The 21,122-nt window shown below is 41.4% G+C and overlaps 1 protein-coding gene across 2 annotated transcripts in view; it reads left to right on the top strand.

Moving 5' to 3' along the window:
* Positions 1-2,422: 2,422 nt before the first annotated feature.
* MTUS1 (microtubule associated scaffold protein 1) overlaps positions 2,423-21,122 on the top strand; it is a 116,358-nt gene continuing 97,658 nt past the window's right edge. The window contains exon 1 of one of the 2 annotated variants that reach the window (XM_064710465.1): positions 2,423-2,512. The gene's annotated coding sequence lies outside the window, so the exon portion shown is untranslated. Of the gene's footprint in view, positions 2,513-2,730; positions 2,808-21,122 lie in introns of those variants that run through there. The other variant, XM_064710464.1, reaches the window with a different exon arrangement.

Below are 21,122 nucleotides of genomic sequence, written 5' to 3'. Positions count from 1 at the left end.
TGTCTTCTCTCTCTTTTTCCTCATTTCCATCCCTTCAATTTCAACGTTCAGTGACAGGATCCTGCAGTATTCCTCTTACATTTATATAAACTCAAAAATGCATGGACCAGAAAGAAGTAAGGAAGAAAAAAAAGGCAGAGAAGCAAAAGTCATTATCTCATTATCTCTTTTTAAAAAAATCTAAGTATCTGGTTTTCAATTTGATTTTTCTCCTTGATTACTGCTGTATGAAAGGCCTAGACAAGCAACAAAACCAGGAAAAATTAAAGAACCATCAGAGTGGAATGGCTGCAGCAAATGCTGAATGAACTGTGATCTTTGGCAGGATAAAGATCAACACCACAAGCTTTCAGCTGCAGCGATCAGTCGATACTTTCCAGGCCATCCCCACGGTGACAAAGACAGAGGCATTTTTAAGTTGTAATTGAGATTAGCCTCGATACATACAGTTGGAGCCATGCCTGTGAACTTTGCTAAAAGGCTGGCTATGTAAACTATCTATCACTCAGTTTCACATGAGCAGTAACCTAATGACACCACAAAAATCTCACTATGTCCCTTGCCCCACACGTTCAGCCACAGCAGCAGACTCATGCCAGGGTTCTTCAGCTGTGCTACTGAAGTGTTTGCCTCCCAAGGTCTGGAGCACTATATAGACTATCCTGGGGTGCTCAAGTTTTGTACAATGCTCAGCATTGTAGCCCAAAAGCACTCTTGCTCTGATCCAGCTTACTAGATTTGCAGTCACGTGCTAACTGAAAACCCATACATAATAGTACTGGCTCCAGCACACTTTGGATGAAGCCCATAAAGACACACAAGATTGCTTTTCATGGATGGGAATAAAATATTTTGTTTGTTACTACTAAGCCAACCACAATAAATAGTTCTCTTTCATGTGGTGATGAAACAAAGCAATCATGCTGTATTCCTCTTCTAATTATTAGGTTGAAAGAAGCAGTGTCTTCCTGGCATGTTTAATTCTGAATCATATTCATCACATATATAAATAGCCAGCAACTGTATCTAGTAGAGGAGGGCAGAGAGGAAGGTCAGGGAACTAGCTTGATGTCATGAAAGCATTTCCTGTGGAGTCACCAAATCTGTCCTGGATACACATTCCTATGTTGGCACACAGGGAGCCTGAAGGCAGCTGTGCCCTCATGCACCAGACATGCCAGGTAAGCGTCTCCAACCTTGCTGGCATTTGGAAGCTTCTCTTCCCCAGAAATCACATAGGCATAATTTACTTCTTAGGGCTTTGCAATGATGAGTAAAAGATTTTTCCTCTCTGCTTCACGTTACGGTAGTTCCACCACTGTGAAGACAAAACTTTAGTGCCAAATCCCCAGCAGCTACTCCACTGGGTCAGGGAGACTACTACAATATGAACTTTCTCCACTGAAATCCAAGTGGTAGGATCCTGGAGGGAAGTCCTGGCTCTACTACCACTAAAATCCAGGATGTCGAGCCCTAAGAAGTGGCAGCAAATAATACTGTGGACAGAATGCTAAAAAGAATTATGGCAGAGTTTAAAGTTGTGGCCAGTCAGTAAACTCACACACTTTCTATCTGGTTGGTGTTTATAAACCACTCTGCATAAACACAAACTTAGCCTAAGACTATCATTGCACAGCTTAGGCCATCAAGAAAATTACGCCTGAACCTCCTGAGACGTCTTGTTGTAACCTAGACATTGCCCTAGTGTTGCTACACACTGTTTCACTAAGGTAGCTCTCAGCTGACTTCACAGAATCCTCGAAGTTGGAAGAGACCTTTAAGATCATCAAGTCCAACTGTCAACCCAGCACTGCCATTGTAACCAGTAAACTCGATCACCAGGCACCGGATGCAGATGCCTCTTAAGCATCTCCAGGAGCGACGACTCCACCACCTGCCTGGGCATCGCAATATGTCGCAGTAACTTCTCAGGAACAGGCTTGTTATCCACGCTGCCTCATTGGGGCCGGCAGCAGTGGGCACGGGAGCGATCCGGCCGGCTCCCGCAGCAGCCCGGGCCGCAGGGCTGGCAGCGCGGCGCGGCGGGGGCAGGGCCCTGCCGGGGGAATGCGGCCCGGCCGGCCCCGGCGCTGCCCCGGGCGGGTGATTTAGCCCGGCTCTCCAGCACCGGGGCATCCCACGGCTTCTCGCTCCGCGCGCCGGCCGCGAAGCCACACGCGGTTTAGGAACTGAAACGAGACCAGGCAGGTTTTGTCGCCGTCGGTTGTGAGTTTGAAGCAGCGCACTTTGCCCGGCCGGAGCAAGGTCACTGCCTGGCCCGGCTCGGCCAGGGCCCACCATCCGCCGAGACCCGCGCCAGCCCGGTCCCGCCGACAGCCCTCAGGAGGAGCGGCCGCCCCCCCGGTTGCCATAGCCGGATCCTCCTCCATCCCGTGCGGTATTTTTAGCCGCTGACCCAGTTCCCCCGCTCGGCTACCTGCGCCTCTCTCACCGCCCGGCCGGGCGCCCCCGCCGACAAACGCACCGCCCAGGGCCGGCCCGGCCCGGCCAGGTGAGGGGGGCTGCTGCTGGGCAGGTGCGCCCGGAGCACGGCGGCGCCGCCTCGCACGGGACGGCCCGGAGGGGGCGCGGGGCTGCTGAAGGGGCGCAGCCCGGGGCGGGACAGCCACGAACGCCGAGCCGGCGGCGCTGGCGAGGAGCGGGCGGGCTGGTGCTGGTGCGGGCGCGGCGCTGCCGGGGCCTCCGCGGGGGCGGAGGGGAGGCGGTGCCGGCGGCGAGAGCGGCCGCGGCGCAGTTTTCTGCAGTGGCGCCGATCTACAAGTGAGGGGTACTGTGTGCGTGCCGCCGTAAGTGCTGACTTGCTGTCTTTTACAGAAGTGTGAGTGCTCCCCTTCCTTCCCTTCCTTTTCTTTCTCTCCTCGCTCTCTCAGCGAGCGTGGCCGGATAACGGGGCACGGGAGCGGAGCGCGGCTGCGGCTGCCCGGGGGAGGCGGTCACTGCCGCCGCTCCGTCCTGCTCCAGCCTTCTCTCCTCCTGTGCTCTTGGGCGATTGCCGCCCGCCGCGTTCCCGCGGCCCCGGCGAGGTGAGGCTGAGCCGCGGCCTCGGGGCGCAGCGCAGGTGCGGCGGCAGCGGGGCCCGCCCCGAGGGGCCTTTCCCCTGCGCTGAGGGGTCACAGCCTCGGCGGGCCCGAGTTGGGTGTTCGGAGTTTTCCATATTGAGAGATACGGAAATTGTATGTTGCACTATGTCGCAGTTGTTTGGTTTTTTCTTTTTTTTTTTTTTTCCTTTTCTATCTGGATGAACAGTGACACCGTGTTTGATATGTGTAAAATGTGCTACAGCTCGCTCTCGTGCACCCGGAGTGCTTTCGTCCTGCACTACGAGCATGAACTCTCCTGAGATTTTTAAAGGAGTATTTTTAATGCTCGCTCCTCTGCTTGCTGCTATTTATACCATGCAAGGTTGGCAAGGAGAGGAGAGCTAGAGTTCGGAAAGGACATTGAGCTTTAACTTGATACCATTGTTCCAAGGCGAGAAAGTGCAGGTATTTAAAATAAAACAAAACAAAGAAATGCCCAGAAAACAACCCCATAAAGCACCCTACCTCTCTGTTTTTCTACTGCATTATTCAAGCAGAGAACTGAGCATCCCTTTGTGGTTAGGGTATGTAGGTGATATTCTGCCAGGGGGTCTAAACCCGTACTTTGGTTTTATTATTTGTTTGCATTTTGCTTGTCATGTGCTGGACAGTCCAGCTGGTTAAACCCCACACTGGGGGATTATCTGAAAGATGAAGTCTCACACTGGCAGATGTGTGACTTTCACTTAGGTAAGAGAAATCATTACTGATCACTGCCTATGCATTATAAGATAGCATAGCTATAATGTAAAATATCATTAACACTAAGTCTGAAAAATTGGATGATACCTATGCTGTTGAGTATATATTAATGGGTAATCAATTTCTTTCTTCTTTTTCTGAATTAATTCTGTACACAGTAACACCTCTCTCTAAAGTCAGGAGAGATAGAAGTTTTTCATATAGTGAAACTTTAATTTCGGGAATAGAAAAGCTTTAACCTTCATCGTTTATATCACTAAGATTTTCTGAGTGGATGGTGATAACTAATATGGATTGCTAAATAAGATTGGTATTAAGAATTGTTTATTCCCCGTGACATGCACTGTGCTCTGGTGGAACTGCAGAGCAGCATTGCAGCGGCTGGCTTGCGTGACTGCACATCAGCCACTGGGGTTAGCTTAGTTCTCCTAGTGCTAATTATCCTGGGTGAGCAATGGATTGCATTTGACTGTGTTTTTATGGAGTAATTGTATGTGTGGTAACAAGGCTCTGCTAAAAATTCATATAGTCCCTTTTAAAATATCGCAAAGCTTTGACTTCTGGCTGAGATCAGTCTGCTTCGGAACTGTGGCTGAAACTGTGATCATGATCTGGTAAATCTGATACTAAAACTTCACCTAATCTGATTTCCTGTTCAGAGTTAGCATGATTCTGTCAAGATGCCATAAGTTGAAAATATTTGAACAAATGTTAAATTTTTAGTAGCTAACCCCTTAATTTGGTTTCATGATATTTTTGAGCAGTTGTGATTCATAAATAGGAAGCCTTCCTGCCAGATGCATAATTGTTCCTTATTCTCATGTGTTTTACTTATACCTGAAATCAATATCCAAGTACTGACTAACTGCAGCAGTGCAGTGTCAAGGCCTTCAAAAGTCAAAATTTGACAGAGTAATGACACTCTAAATGCATTTGGTGCTTCTGTTTCTAACTCTTGCATTTTGTGGTTTCAAACTTTTGTCTGCAGGCACCTATATTAGAAGTGGGCTTTTTTTTTTTTAGGCAGAGCCAAGGTTCTTGTACAAAAATGTCAACTCTAAGGAGGCTTTTTTTTTAATCTTTTAGGATTTACTATTGAGCTGAGATTTAACATGTCGGGTAGCTAATGGTCTCAACAATCTAGCAAAATAATTGCTAAGATTTGTAATAGGAACTGTGGAATGCAGATTAGCTAGCTGATAGTGTGGGACTGATTTTTTTTTTTAATCTGCGGAAATAAAGATGCACTTATATTTTTATACATATATATGTGCCATGTACATGTATAAATGTATATGTTTTGTGTAGAAATATGGTATATTACATATTCATACAAGATGTGAAAGTGCACCACTGCTGTAGTTTGATTGTTTCATGATGAGAGATCAGATTATGTGGTCAGGAGTGCCACGTGTGGTATGTATGATTCAACAGAAGCTGCTGAAGTGATTGCCTGTCCTAAGTCCCTATTTCTGTTCAAGTCATTGTGTTCTATTCATTCAGTTTCATGAAGTATCCTGATTTACTCTTTTATTGGGAAAATCAAGCATTTTTAGTTGCCTTTATCCCTTTAATATGGAAGATTACCTGGTGAGTTTGTGAAATGCTCATTCTATGGAGTAGTTTGGAGTTAAAGCTGGGAAAGTTAATGCTCTTTATTCTGCTTTACTTGATTGCAAGAATCAGTGCTTCTTCATTGTTTGTGCTGTGGAACTGGCTGTTGTACAGTTTGCTCTATGCAAACATTGAAGTGAGAATGATAACAGCCTACTTCTTTTTAAGGGAGTGCTTGCACTGTGGAGTTTTTTTGCTTTTCCTGATGTACGTATGAAGATGATTTTAGACTCAATAGTTGCTCTCATGGAGGCAGGGGAAGAATTGTTTTCTGCTTTCCTATTTTCTCTGTTGTTGCAGAGATGATTCCACAGAGTATGCTATGCATAGGTATGCTTTATTGTCTGACAAGAAAGTTAGTGCTAGTTGATAATTTTGTTTCCTCCAAGTAAAAAAATAATATTAATTATGAGTCGTAATTTTCTTCATGAGTGGACTTTTTCAGTGCCAAAAAGTTATGTCAGTGGGAACTTTCCTTTTTCCCATCTCTAGCACCTAAATTAACTTCAGTTTTATTTTATGGACTTCTCCTTCCCTTGCATGAATTGCATTAATCCTTTTACACTAAGTTACTACTACACTCAAACTGCTTTAGTTACTGCTCTGTTTAGTTTTTGCATCAGGAAAACCTGCAGCTGCTCTTAGTGGATGACTTTGATGTGATCTGTGAATTGCCCACTTGTATTGACTCCCCATTGTCTGTTGTCATTCTCTTTAGATGGTTCCCTTAATGTTTGTCATTTTGTTTGGCTTTGTCATAGAATTTATTTGAGCCCCTCGAACTTGGCTAAGTTGCCAGTGTGCTCTCAGCAATGTTCAAATACTTAAACATTTCACAATTTTTTTTCTTTTGCAGTTCTTAGATAACTATTTTAAAGATTAAAACTAGCTTATTTTTGCATTTCATCTAAATGTGGATTTAAAGATTGCAATATGGTAATTATGCAGGGAAATGAAACTAGTGCACTCAAGGCACTGGGAGTTGAGATGTTGTAAGCCACACTGGGGTTTGATGAACTGGTTCTAGTGCAGACCCCTGTGAGTGTGCGTACAGAGGTTGTGTGTGTGCTCAGAGTGACGCTGGGCATCAGCTGTACAGCAGAATCCCTGAGGTGGGGTACAACAGTTGGCATGTGTGTGGTGTAGCACTTCATTCTAGTGCCTGGTGTTCCTAGTATCACTAATATCTTTTACTCTCTACTCTCTGTACTGTGTCTAGCAGGACGAAATAGGACAAGCTTTCTTCCCGAGTCAGTTTCCTCTGTGTTTGCTCCATTCATGTCAGTGAAGAAATGGACAAGCCTTCTTCAAGCAAAGCCAGAGTATTGAAGCAGGAGTTGTCATTGCTATAAAAAAAATGGTTGTAGATACATTATATGTTTTTATTTCCCCTGATCTCCTGTCAATGTATGAGGTCCATATGGTTTATTCTGGGCTTGTTAGTTCAGTTTGATAGCATTAGCTGACACCAGTGAGGTCTGGATGGAGTGATTTGTGAAATGTTCCTTTTCTCTTTCTGAGATCACTGTAAACCTATGGGACTGGCCAAAAAAGAAATTATTTACATCACTGGGCTCCTGAAAGAGTGTGATTGTACTCTTGCATGAGTGTGAGTAGTTGGTGCTGCAAGTGTTAGAGACTGCTTTTTGCCTCCATTCATCCCCTGTTGGAGTTGTAGCTGAGGCTGCTGCCTTGTCATGACTCTAGTGTTGAATTGCAGCAGACTGAATAATCTTGATTGAAGAATTTAAAAAATAGGAGGATTTTGCTGCACCATCATTTCAGGATGATTTGGGAACTAAGGATCTGTATGCCATTGGGCAGTCTCAGAGCACTGTGGTAAAGACTATGGGCTGATGAATAAATACTGTTAAACAAGAAAGACCGTGACTTGTCCATTAAATATGGTTTGTGTGTCCATTCTCCTAATTAACGTGGATCTGCCTTTTCTGTTTTACTTGGTGCTTTACCTGTATGCTTCTAGTGAGTCATATATGGTTACTCTTACCTGAGGATGCTAAAGGTAAGATCCTTGGACTGATTCAAGACCATGGTGTGAGACCATTTCTTAATTGGTGATATAAATGGAAGATGCTGCTGGCTTATGCACAGCACACATCCTGTTAATGCACAGTCTACAAGAATCATCAGTTCTTGGACAGAGTCTGAGTTGCTTGCTCTTAGTGTCTGATTCAAATGTTTTCGTGGCAGCAATTTTTTTTTTGCTATGATTATTAGAGGTATTTGAAATACCAGTGATGTGACTTTAAAAGGGAAGTCAGGAAGTACTTTCATAATATTTTCCTCAGGTTTGTATTTTTCTTTAAAAAAATGTTTTAATTTATAGAGTTACGGTTTGCCTGAGAAGTGCCTTTTTCTAACCTTCGCGCTGAGGTAGGACTACAGCCTGAGCTAGATCAGGTCAGGGTGCAGCTGAGTCTTGCAAATCTGCAGATGGAGGGTGTGTAACCTGTTTTGGGTAATCTAGCAAATAACATCATTTAAGCAAAGAAATAACTTGAACTAGGATGGTTGGTGAGCCATTTACAGGATTTTAGGCAAATGTTGTTATAGAAGTTAGTTGGCAATTGTACCTGCTTTTGGTACTGACCTCTTTCAGATGAAACACTGAGACCTTCAAGGAAATTGATGTAAGGTGAGTTGTTGGTGGCCCTTTCCTCTGAAACGACATTGATCAGGTGATTAATTCTGTCCCTGAGCAGGACCACAGCTCTTTATTGCAGCTCTGAGTTGCAAGAAGATTATAGTTCTGCAGTTTTCTGAATGCTGCCTCTTGCTGTAAGAAATTCTCATATGCTCCTCTGTGAGCCTGTCATTCCACCCAGTTGTATGAAGTTTTGATGTGTCAGATGTCCTTAGCATTGCTTTTAGTTCGAGGGGGGGAAAAACTCTCCAAGTTTGCTGGGTGAAATTAGCATGAAATTTGACTGTTTTTAGTGGTTTATTGGTGAATGCTGAATAATTGGAAGACTGCTTAGTGGATAGAAGTAATAGCTTGATAAAAGTTATTCTCTAGAAAAGTGGCATAATATATACAGTGTGTAAAACTGGAAGTCTGTCTTTGCAAGCTTTATTTAAAAGTTTTGGAGTTCTGGTAACCTGTGCTCTGCAGTGGTCAGTGCAACTTCCACTCTGTGTAGCAAAAGCAACAATACACAGCTGTTACTTTCAAACCAGATGTCCAGTTTTAAGATGTATAAAGGGCTGTTTGATTGGAAATTGTCAAAATTGAATCTACTTTTCAGTCTGAGTTGCTTTTGTTATTTTCTTCTCTTGCTTATCTTATTGCTTTTGATGTCTTGAATTCTGTGTTATTTAATGTCACTTCTCTGTAGTGGCTGTGTTTCATGTGTGTAGTTTACTTCTGTCTATCTTGGCCTTTAAGTTGCTCAATTAAAAAGACAGTTTATGGCAAAGTCATTCACCATGAACATTTGGAAGTAACCTGGGTAGGTGTTCATTTTGGGAGATACTGATTGATACAGAAAACAAATATGCAGCATGCATCCCAATATTAGGATTATTTATTTCAATATTAATTCACCATTTAACTTACAAAGCAACATAAAGCTTTGATAGTGTCAGGGTGCTGTCCTCTTGAATCTTTGTGATGTTCTTTTGGGAAACTGAAGAATAGCTTGAAATTTGGTTTGAAAGGCTTTTAACGCTCCTCTTTGCCACAGGCAGTGCTTTTTGGACTGTCATGTCATCTGCAATGATGTCACTTGGAGATTAAACTCTTCTGGTGTTCTGTTGATGGAGTTCTACCTCTTGCAAAGCATGAACTTCCCTAACATATTGATTACCAGGCTTTATTTAAACATTGGTTAAACCTTCTGCAGATTTGCATTGGTTTTGTCCATACTTAAATTGTGCTCTTTGAGGTTAGCAAACTTAAATGTCATAGTTTTCAGAGAATTCAGTCCCATCATTAAATCAGTGTATAACTTTCCCAGAAACTGGAGAACTAAATGTAATAAAAAATGAACTGTTGCACACCCCACATTTGTCTGAAAGCTGGCGTTTGTTGGTGAAGGAGCTGACAACTAAACATATTAAAGCTTAAATAAACCCAAAACCCACTAGAGTGAAAGGATGGGTTATTTGAAGAACTAATTCTTGCAGCAAGGTGCACGCAGTATTAGAGTTGTCACTTTGTGGAATGTAAAAACTAACTTCTATTAGTGATCATCTGTCATAATTCCTGTGAGGATACATTTTGCTCAACATTTTGGACTGAAAGAGTAGCTTGTTTAGCTCCTCTCTGAGATTAGCATTGAAACTGTCTTCTCATACTGGTTTTTAGCACAGACATATACCCTGGCTCATCAGAAAATTTTCTGTGGAGGTTGGACAGCTGTGCTTAGTGTGCTTGAGAAAGCCTCCTCTGTTGTCTTTGCTGCCATGTACAGGTTCTCCATGTAAGGCTTGGTGCAGTTTGCTACAGGTGATCCTGTCCTGCTTTTTTGTTGTTTTGGTTTTAGTTTTTTTCTGTAAAAGTGGTGGTTGAAACTAGACGGTGCTTTGTCCATCATTGCATGTGGACTTTGTGATTTCCTGTAAGAGGATTGACATCTTTTAGTTTTGCAGATATGCTGGTTGTTCAAACCATTACTTAATTATTTTATGTCTCTTTTTGACTCCCCACTTCTTTTTGGTTATTCATTTGAGGAGGAAAAAAAAAAGAAGAAAAGGAATGCTTGTATTGAACTGTTCCTTTCCACCTTTTGGACATTAATCTTTCAGTTCTATTGTGTACAGGATTATTTCTGACTCCTGGCTGAAGCTCTTAATGGTCATGTGGCTTCTTTGTTGATGCTGTCTAAGCGTGTGAAGCACTGGTGCTGCCTCCCCTGTGTCTGTGTTGAGTTGCAGGACAGCTCACCTTCAATGCTGCTGATTGCTGGCTGTGTGCTGCAGACCATTTCTGGATGTACTGGCCTGGCAGTTCCTGGCACTGTAAGCAGGCTCTGTTTCTTGCAGTGTGCTCTCATCGGATGTGTGCACTGGTTATTGCTTTGCTCCCATCAGTCATCAAGGATCTTAAAACCATTACTCTGTGGCTGGCTGCTATCTAATCTTGGGAAGCCTATTGATTGCTGTTCCACTGTTGCAATCTTACTTAATTGCATGGCTTGTCTGCCAGTTCCACCTCTGCGAGACACCCTCAGTGCTGACTTGACCATTTCATTACATTGTAGATATCTAGAAGGTGTCTACAAAAATTTGCAGAAGCTTGGTGTTTCTTTATGTTAGTACTATTTGAACAACTCCCTGTTTCAGGTGTGCTCTCTACCAGATGCTTTTAAGTGGGCGGCCTGTATGGTTCTGTATCATCTCAGTAATACTTCAGGTGTAAGTTTGCAGGAGCTGAAGTCTGCTGCAGACTTCCACCAAACAGAATGTTATTTTGTATGCTTTATTTCCTCCTCATTTAGTGTGCCCAGCCAAACTTATGGAACTTTATTCTTACTCCTTTATCTTTCAAGAAGTGTGGAAGGAACATGAACTGTTTTTATTGTCTGTGAAATTTCATCCTTTTCAGGTCTCTGGTAGCAGCAGCTGCTGGTGCTGGAATAAACATCAGCAGCCTGAAGGTGCTGGAATAAAATCTGTTGGTATGATTTGTAGTTCATATGTATTATAACATATGACTTGATTTAATGAATTTGTTGCCAGAATTCTGAGAATTATTTTTGTATCACATAGTAGATTACTTACTTACTGTGTACTTTATTTGATGCTTCTTTTGAATTTGTGTGAGTAATTTTATTTGTTCCTGAGTTTCAGGTAATTAAATTTTTGTATCTACAGGTGGATTGCTGGAGTTGTTCCTTTGCAAGTTTTCCTGAAATGAAAGGGATTCCTTGGATATTTTGCTGTTTGTATCCTTACTTGTGTCTCAGTATAGAAGCATCTCAGAGCTACGGATGTTCCCTACAGTGCATCTGTGTTTCCTCTGCTTTGTTCCATTGTCATAAACAATTCATAGGACCTGTTGAGGAATTGTTATAGTTGAGTGTTATGAAACTGAACTGTCTGGGTGTTGTCTCTTGACACATTATTATAATCAGCCAGAACCTTGATGCCAGGAGATAATGAAGGCTGGTTCTGCAGTCAGCATAGGTTGGTGGCCTTGGGCAGTTGGATGCCTTTAGGTGTTTGCACTCTCAGTATCTGCCTGCAAGGACAGCAGAGGCTTGCCAAGCAGCTGGGAAGGTCACCTACTTTAGTGTGCTTGAATCTGTAGTAACAGAATGAATGTTCTTGCTCTGCTGTCGTGTAATGGATAGCTTCTGGTTTGGAGTTGTGCAGACCACTGCGTCACCTAAGGATTCTTTGTGCTCTGTAGATCCCTGATATTTTAATAGCAGATAATACAAACCTTGTGAGCTTGGCAGTTTTCTCAGGAGATTGGACATGCTTTTGGACATCCACTTCATTATGTATACTGCTTGTGGTAAAAGCTTGCTTCTAGTTTATTGCACAAGCACACAGATCAAGATATCTGAGCAGTTTCTGTATGTGGTTAGGACTTATCTTTACCTTTCTTTCCTTGCCCTGAGCTTGTTTTTGTGTTTGGGTTTGTGTGCCAAATATTTTGTGTAATAAAGTGTCCTACTGCTCAGCAAGTGGGCTCCAAAGTCAAATACCATAAAGTCAGTCTTCTGTGTTATACATTTCTCATAGGTTTCATAATAGTTTTATTTGGTATAACTAGTATTTATTCATGCTTTTCTGTTTTAATCAAGCTGCATCTCAACACTGAAGAAGTTGGTAAGTCTGGCTCCAAATTTCAGCCAGCTCGAGCTGGTAGTTCATTTAATACCCTAATTGCAAGGTGATAATTGAATAGGAGTTGTCTTCAATTCCCTACATGCAGAGGCTGTATCATTAGACCTTCTGAAGTCTTGCTAAATGCTGCCTCTACTGAAAGATGTATTGCAGCTTCAGCTATTACTTCAACAAGAAAAGCATTGAGCATTTTTTTTGTTGTTTTTATATTGGACCAGTGGCTTCCCTGCTTGCCCAGATGACTGTTGGCCAAGTGCTTCAAGCAGAGCTGGGGGTGCATGCCCTGTTAATTGGGGTCTCTGGGTGTTTTTCAGCATTCAGCTTTTTCCACTTGTCCCAGCCTAGTGGCAATCAGGACTGTAATTCTTCCCCTTGGTTCCCAGCTATCTTTATTGCAGTAAGCTGAATTGCTGTGCTCACACGGGTCACAGCACTGTTGTGCTGGTGTGTAAGCCTTACTCTACAACAACATTTAGTCACAAGCACACATTTGTAAAAAATGCACTTTTTAGACAAAATAAGTGCTGTGGAGCCTTGAAAGAAGCGACTGTAATGTACTCAAAACTGAGAAGAGTGAAGGTGAGAAACCGCAGTGGTTAGGGCAGCTCTCCCAGCAGAACATTTGACACTTCAGTGGTGTAGCTTGGCATGTGGGCATGCCTCCAGCCTTTACTCTCCTAGGGGTTACCCTGTTGGTAAGGTGTCACCTAAATATAGTAAGCCTGTGTGCTGGGGGTGGTTTTTTCCCCCTGCAATGGGCTATTTTCAGTGTAAAATAAGCAGGAGAGCTTTGTGTTCTACAAGGTTACTCCATCACAAGCTTTCAGATGTTTCTAGTTGTTTAGTTTTCTTATTGAAGGCCATGTAGAAACTGTGTGGCAAACCTTGAGATCAGTATTTCTGTTCTCTAATCTATAATGGGGTTCATATCATTGATAAAAGATGTCTGGTTCTGTAGAGGTCATTCCATAGTATTTATGTAAGTTATATTTAGTGCATGTTTTTATCTGATTGGTGTCAGAATAAAGCTGCTGTTACAAACTGCTTACTTATTTATAAACACAGAGAACACAAGCTTCCCTAGAGGGGCAGCTTAGAATTTTGTTCTTAAAAAAAATGTGAGGGAAGTGGTTTCTAGGAAAAAAAAATCAGTTGCAGTGTGTTCTTGATGGCTGGTTGGTGGTGGTTTTGTTTTGCCAACCAGTGGCTTCATGTAAAAGTATGTTTGTGGTTGTCAAATGTGAATACAGTTAGATGCTATAAAGAATTAAGTTTCTCAGTCTCCAGGACTAATCATAATCTGCAGGTAGCAGAAGGTGGCTTACAACACAGTTGGAAAGTGGTGGGCTGGCTCCTTCCCTGAACTTCCTGCAATGATAGTCTTCCCCCCCTGCCCTCCCAAAAAACCCAACAAAAACCCACAAAAAAACCCTAAACCCCCCAAAAAATTAGAAATGCACTATTGATGTACATCCCATCTCTACTTATGAGTGAACACTTGGAACAGTGTACAGAGGGGCAGGTCCTTGAATCTCTTAACTGTTAATAGCCTTTCAGCGTGTATGTTCTGTTTTCTCTTTTTGTTATAGAGAAGTCTTGGATGGCAAATTCATCTTCTTTGTGCCTCAAAGTAACATTGAATAACTGGATAACCCTACTATATAAAACTCTTAAGTGTAACTGTAGCAACCCTGTATTTTTCCATTGGGCAAAAAAGTAGCATTTTTAAACACAGAAGATGAATCTGTAGTATTGAAAAGGGAAAATGTCAAATAACGTGCGTCTGTCCACTCTTGGGAAGAAGTCTGTCATTGACGTGATTATGAATGCTGTAGTATCTTTTCCATGCTCTTCAGCTCTTCCAGAAATTGCTTTCAGAAAGAGGCAAGTGGCCTTTGTACTCAGTGATAATGCCTAGAGAAGAATTTAATCCCTCTGGACTAACGTCTGCCTTTCTACAAACCAGTGACTTTGAGGTTAATGTTTAAATATTTAAATGGATTTGGCATGTTGCCATTTAAGTGGAACAGAATGTGCTTAACCTGAAACTCAAACAGTTCCCTGGGTAGCCAAAAAAATAAATAAATTGCTCAATAGTGCAGTGATCTGGTAAATTGAAAGATTATAGTTTAACCCTAACCCTGAACAGGGTTATCCCAAAGGAGGAATATCTGTCTTATTTTTTCTATTTAGTTGAGGGCAATTTTTACGGATGTTATTGGAACTTTTTACAGAAGTTCTTAGGCTAAGTGGTAGCACTTATCTGTGGATCAAAGTTCAGTATAAATCAGTTCTAGTGTAGGTTACTGATCTGCATGAAATAATTTTAAACTTGTTGAAAACTGAATAACTTGCTTAATTTGGATAATTTTATTTTTAGTTCTCTTTCTTTGGGGTGGAACATAGGGGTTAAACAAAGGTTTGATGAGTATAAAGCTTAGTTTGAGAGTCTTGATAGTTACAACTTGAAATGGGAGAAGTTAAAGAAGAAAGGCAAGAGCAAATGCACCTGGCATTCTTCACATCTCTAGGGCTGTCTACCTTAATCCAAAGGGTTACCAGTGCCTGGAAGAGGGGTGGGAGCTTTGGCCTTGAGACTGCATCTCTAATCCAGTCAGATTCTGACCTTAAGTTTACCAAGAACTTTGCTAAAAGCATCCTACTCAGGGGAACTTTTCCTGCCTCTCGTGCCAAATGATGCAAACCCAGGTTTTCTGCCAAGTATCCCAAAGATTTTCTCATTTTCTTCACATTCTGCACTGGTGACTACATGCTGTCTGTAGTTGAGAGAATGAAGCAGTGTTCAAGGCATGCTAAGGTAAACTGGGCTGGGTGGGGGAGACAATTTTCTTTCCTCATTGTGCTTTCTTGTACAAATTTCGTGTTCAAGTTAAACAAGTATGTGAATTTTTCATGTACAGATGTGAAACCTCACACTTTAGAACTCTTAATGAAAATAATTATAAATCCCATAACTCCAAGCCTATTAAAGAAGTATTTGAGTTTGAGTTGCAGCAACTTCCCAGACAAACTGGTATTTTTTTTAACTCTTGATTGTTTGGTATTTGTACTACAGCAGAGAAGTGAAATTGTCTGGGCCAGTGTTCAGTATTTGCTTGAGCTCATGTTTGCATCCTAGAGAAAGGAATGATACTGCAAATGTCCAGCACAGAATTTCTACATCACATACTGTGATGTGATTTATGTGAACCAAGGGGAGGTCTCCTCATAAATGATTAGGAAATCTGCACAGTACCAAAAAGCATCCTCCACATGAGTGCTACAACTCTAAAACTGGTATGAACTACGTATTCTTCTACATCATCTATGTCAGTAGTTGGAGACAATTCTATCACAGTTTAATGTATTTGGTGATTTCCTTATAAAGGAAAAAGAAATTTCTACTTAACTGACCATTTCATCGGCCATTTCAGGAAGGGAGGACAGACAGACTGCTTTTCATAGACCAGCCTCTTCCTGCTGGTGGTTCAGAGGTAAAGGGAAGATCAAGACAAAGAAAAGTTTACTTTTGAACATTTTATAGATGGATCTAAAGAAAGACAGTCTGTGTTTCATTGAAGAAATAACACATGAAATAACTCAGCTAGAAAACTTGCAGTAGGAGCTTTTAATATGAAATTTTCAAATCTTACTTCTGTAGAAAGTGCTCTTTTTTACCCCTTGCGTGTTAAATGAGATGAAGGAGAACAATATGTTCAAATTGTCAGCTTAACTCTTAAAAGATTACAGTGATCTGTGCCTGGTGCTGCCATGTGTAGTCAGCTTGCTCCTGCAGTGCTCTTTAGCATCCTTAGTCTAGGAAAATTTTTCATTTGGGAAAAGAATCTAGCAGTCAAAAATGGTAGGCAAGAAATCAGAAAAGACTGTTCAGGAAAGCACTCAGATTTCAGATTTAATCAGCTGCAAAATATGAATGTATGGGTCAAAGAGAAGGTAATTTTGGATCTGTTCTGAAGGGGAGAGAAGAAGGGCAGATGGTTGGTGATCACTTTTTTTACAGGGAGATATTTGCGCTGTATTTAAATAGATTGAAAGTATGTTAATCTCCATGAGAGAGACTGTTATGGGCAAAATGGGGGGTAATGAAGTAGAAACTCAAGTCCAGAGCTCAGTATTGACTAACCTTAAAGAGCAGCTTTTAAGAAATCCTTAAAGGCATAATCAAGCCATAACAAGTTCAACTAGGGACCAAGGAAAGTCAGGTAATGATGAGATGAGGCAGGCCTGGCACAGCAGGGGAGGAAGGGCCTGTGTGTGCAAGCTTCCGCTGGTGTTTCTTTTATTTTGGGGCTGGTGCTTGCATGTGGCTGTTAGATGGCTGTGGTTAACATACCCTGCCTTGTCCTTTGTGCCAGCTGAGCAGCAGCAGGATTCACCTCCCAGTGATTCTGAATGCAGAATGCTTGTGGTGCTGAGGGTGAGGTTCTTCAGCCTGAGTATCCTCCCAGCCAATAGCTATATACTTATTGCTTTAGTTCCTTCTGATTTCTGCATCTTTGTGTGTTGTTTTGGTTTTTCTCTCAGAGGTCACAGAATCATGGAATGGCCTGGGTTGTAAGGGGCCTAAAGGTCATCCAGTTCTAACCCCCTTGGCATGAGCAGGGATGTGTTTGATTAGATCAGGTTGCTCAAAGCCTCACCTCAACCTGGCCTTAAACACTTCTAGGGATGAGGCATCCACAGCATCTCTGTTCAACCTGTTCCAGTGCATCACCACCCTCACAGTAAATAATTTCTTCCTGATGTCTAATCTGAACCTACTGTCTTTCAGTTTGTAACCATTCCCCCTTAGCCTGTCACTACATGCTCTTGTAAAAAGTTTCCATATTTCTGGTAGGCTCTCTTCAGGTAATGGCAAGCTGCAATTAGGTCACCCTGAAGTGTCTTTTTCAGGCTGAATAATCCCAGTTCTCTCAGCCTTGATGATTATAGCCTGGAGACAACTATTCCTATTCTGCAGGTGGTCAACTCTCTACTTTTCTATTAAATTTCTGACATAGTGTTTTTCTGATGGTGAGTGCAATGAACTGGTAGTCAGTATTTGAGGCTGTGAGGTGGGATCTCAATGACAAGCTGTGTAGTGCTGAAATCTTGGCTCTTCCAGTGTCATATTCTTCCATTGGTAATGCTGTGGAGCTGTAGTGTGCTGTGTGTTGTTAGATGGAGAACGAAGCTTGTTGCCATCTACTTCAGTTTTGCAAAGCAGAAAAAAACTTGGATTTGTCAAATTAGTTTGACTCCTTGAAGAACTTAAATGCTAAAAAGCTCATTTTTATAGAGAGGTTGTCATCCAAGAACATGGGATAGCTGAAAGAGTTGTTTCTTCTTCAAAGGGCAATCATTTTATTCATTTAGCATTTATTGCTTAAAGGATGTCTTAGTAATGTAACAGTTGTCACCTATTTCTCTAAAGGCAGAAGAGTGAGTTGATGCTCTGTGCCTTCTTCCATAATGATGCATTATGAATTCTCACTTATAATTAAAGATAACTGCATGATTTCTTGTAATACTTCTGTATCACCAACTAGATGCACATTATCCACTAGATATCTAAGATTCATAACTTTGTTTCTGAAATATTGGAGGTTGTTGCTTTAAAAAAAGTGTTTAATTCTGTGATCTTCTAAGAGATTTCAATTGACTTTATTCCTTATATCTTGAAAACTCAGACATTGAACTGAATAAATTAAATGAATGCAGAGAAGGTTCTCATTGGAAAACAGAAAGTACTCTGAAATGTTTAACTCTTCAACTCTAAATCTGTGTACCCAAAAGCAGTGGTTTGTCTGTGTTTAGAAGTGTCAATGAGCACATACCACTCAAATGGTGTAATTTAAATTTGGAATGTGTTGGAGTGAAGTTTAATATAACTATGATAATTCCACATTTAAATTGACTTTGTTAAAATGAAGTTGTTTGTTTTTATTACAACTCCTTTGTACCCTGAGGAAATAAATATTTTCAGAGAGTGAAAGTAAGTTTAGCACTGTTTCACATAACTAATGTATTCTAGTTTTCTTTTTTTTTCTCTTTCCACATTTCCTGCAATGGTGAATTAATTGAGAAACCTCGAGTAAATAGGTTTAGGAGCAAGTTATACACTTCCAGGTTAATTCTATGATGTGGTTACATTAATTTAGTAAAGGAAACTCTTCAGTTTTTTGGAAGCACCATTTTCGCCTTTACTTGCCTGTAGCAGACAGGAGTTAAGAGACTGCAGTTTATGTCACTTACAAAAGGTGAGGGAGAACTGTTAGTTCCATAATGCAAAAGTGAATAATTGTTTATGTGTTGCAATATGACTTTTCCAAACAACCGTTCTTTTCTCAGGCTTTCTGAAGGTAGGCTAAGATTACATTTATCCAAGCTGCTCTGCAGACTTTGCAGTATAAAATTCTCTTCCAGGGAACTGTATGTGGTAATTTGTCATGTGCAGGTGAAGAACAGTGACAGTGGGGGAAACACCTGCTTGTGTGTGTGTTTCTCTGTGACCTGGAGCACAGGGTCAATGTTTTGCCATGGCCCCACATGTGTGCTCTCAGCACCCAGCGCCTTGTGGAGCCTTGTGCTGACAGCACTAATGGCACTGGGCTGCAGGAACTCCTGGGCACGGAAATTGCTCGGAAGTGACTTTGTAGCCTGACTGTATTGGAGTTGTGGTAGCCCACAGCTTTACAAAAACAGTAGTTTGTGGTTTTAAAGGCTTCTGAGTTCCTCAGTTGCAAAAAAAGTGAGCTGAGTAAGTCCATCCTCCTCCTCCTTCAGACCTGGCCAGGCAAAGGTGTGCTTATTTTGTTAGCTACAGGTTTTGTCCCTCAGTGGGAACAGGATCCAAAGTGTTACAGAAAAGACCTCTCTACAAATAGCATTTGTCAAATTTGTGAAGCCCTTGTCAGACCTGCCGAATGTGTTGGTAGCATGCAGGGAATTTTTTATGCAGTGCTGGCAGAGCGTCTAAGGAAAATTCCTTAGCCTGAGTCTTTTATTGCTGCCTGGCTGAACTGATCTTTGAAAGCTGAAATCTTACGAGAGGACTCTCTAATATGGATTAAATGGTTTTGTTTCAGTTCTTCTTCCCTTACTCTCACTGATTTCTTGTACTCTGCCGTGTGCCACTGGGGAGAGCTTTTGATGAATGATCAAACTCAGCCTTGACTTGTCTCTTTTGAAAGGCTTGTGCTTTGACTGAGTAAGTAGTTTGTGGGGTATGTTCCTTTCTACTGTGCCCTAGTGCAAGTTGCTGTTATACACCAAATAACTTCCCAGATTTATTACTTGAAGTTGTCTGTTCCATAAATATAGAAACATGCTTTTATATGTGACACTTCCAGTTTATTCTTTACTGCTTAGAGGTTGAAAAGATTATTAGCATTTTCTCAAGCTGTTTGCTTAAAAGTGGTTCAAAGTAAATATTTTTGTTGTAAAAATTACATAGAATGTAGTAGTACTTGTGATTGAGGTTTGGTGGCTTGTACTGAATGAAAAACATGTACTGTCATTGATATCATGTTCCCTGTTTTAAATTTTACAGCTAAAACAGAACTGTTAGTGACTTCCACAGTTAAGGCTAAAGACATACCAGGCTGAGACAAATGCCAGAAACTCCTTCCACGTAGTTTCCATATGTTGCTGACACACTATTTCCTGGAAGGCTGGTTGATGTGTTGGCAAAACTACTGTAATTTGCTATTTTCTATTAGAAGTTTAGAAAGGACTGTCAAGTTCCAGCTCTTAAAATGGAGAGTTGGGGATGATAAAGGGCCTCTACTTAGTGGGTCTTTTTCCTATTCTCAGTATTTGAAGTGGTCTTTAATCATTGATCTTTGCATGCTGAGATACTGCTTTTCTGTGTCTGATCTTTTCTGATCCTGCTATCTTTAGCTAAGCTAAAATACTGAAACAGGATCTGCCAGTATTTGATTACAAAATTAAAAGGAAATATCAACCAGACCTTTAAAGATGATAAAGGAAGTGTAATTTGTTTTTCTTTATAGAAGAGGGGAAGACCTAAAACTAGAATGGGAAAAAAGAAAAGACGAAATTACTATTGCAAAATATATTCAAGCAAATTTGAATGTGTAATTGAGTTGTGATAAATACTCTGTAGGCAGGACTAATTTGACCTTCAAAAAAGCACAATCCCATGCTCAAGCACAGAGTTCAACACCAGGGGCAAGCAAATCAGTGACTGTGTAAAATTTCATAATTTGAGTGATAGTGGCCCAGCTGCCTCTTGCTGCCTCAATCTTTTTGTGATTCAGGGGTTTTTCTAAGCAAGAAAGTAGCCACAGCTTCACCCTAACTTTTACCTTCACTGTGGTTGTTTCAGGAAGAAAGGTAAAATACCCCAAACTCTGTAGGGGGAAATGCTGGATGCAGCAGTCTGCATCTGGGTCTCTGTTAGCTGAAAGTAGTAATTATTTCTAAAGAAACCCTGGAAGTAGCTTTTGAAGGATTGTACCGCAGTGACAATAGCTTAAATTTAAGATTCTCTTTTTTAGGTTATTTAACCAATCTTTTGAGAATAGTATCCATTTTCAGTATTCTCCCATTCTAACATTCTAATCCTGAAATGGTAGAGAAGGAATTAGTTGTGTGCCTACATTTCTGTACCTCACATCTTCACCTGTGGCTTTCTGTTTTCATCGAGTACGACTAGTAGCAATGTTTTTTCCAAAAAGCTCAAGATTTTTCTTAATAAAATGTCTTAAATGTCTTTATCTTATTGATGCTGATAGGTGAAGAGTGCTTGCAAAAGGGTGTGTGCATGTGAGGAACAGTGTCTTAAACACTTAAGCATTCAAAGTGGAAGCTGGTGCTTGGTATCAAGGTGTCCTTCACAGCCAGACAGATTTTACCTGTAGCACA

The sequence above is a fragment of the Zonotrichia leucophrys genome, chromosome 4 (genome assembly GCF_028769735.1).
Source record: "Zonotrichia leucophrys gambelii isolate GWCS_2022_RI chromosome 4, RI_Zleu_2.0, whole genome shotgun sequence".
NCBI lineage: Eukaryota > Metazoa > Chordata > Aves > Passeriformes > Passerellidae > Zonotrichia > Zonotrichia leucophrys.
Note: the sequence above shows the minus strand (reverse complement) of the source record. Positions and strands in the feature narration are given on the sequence as shown.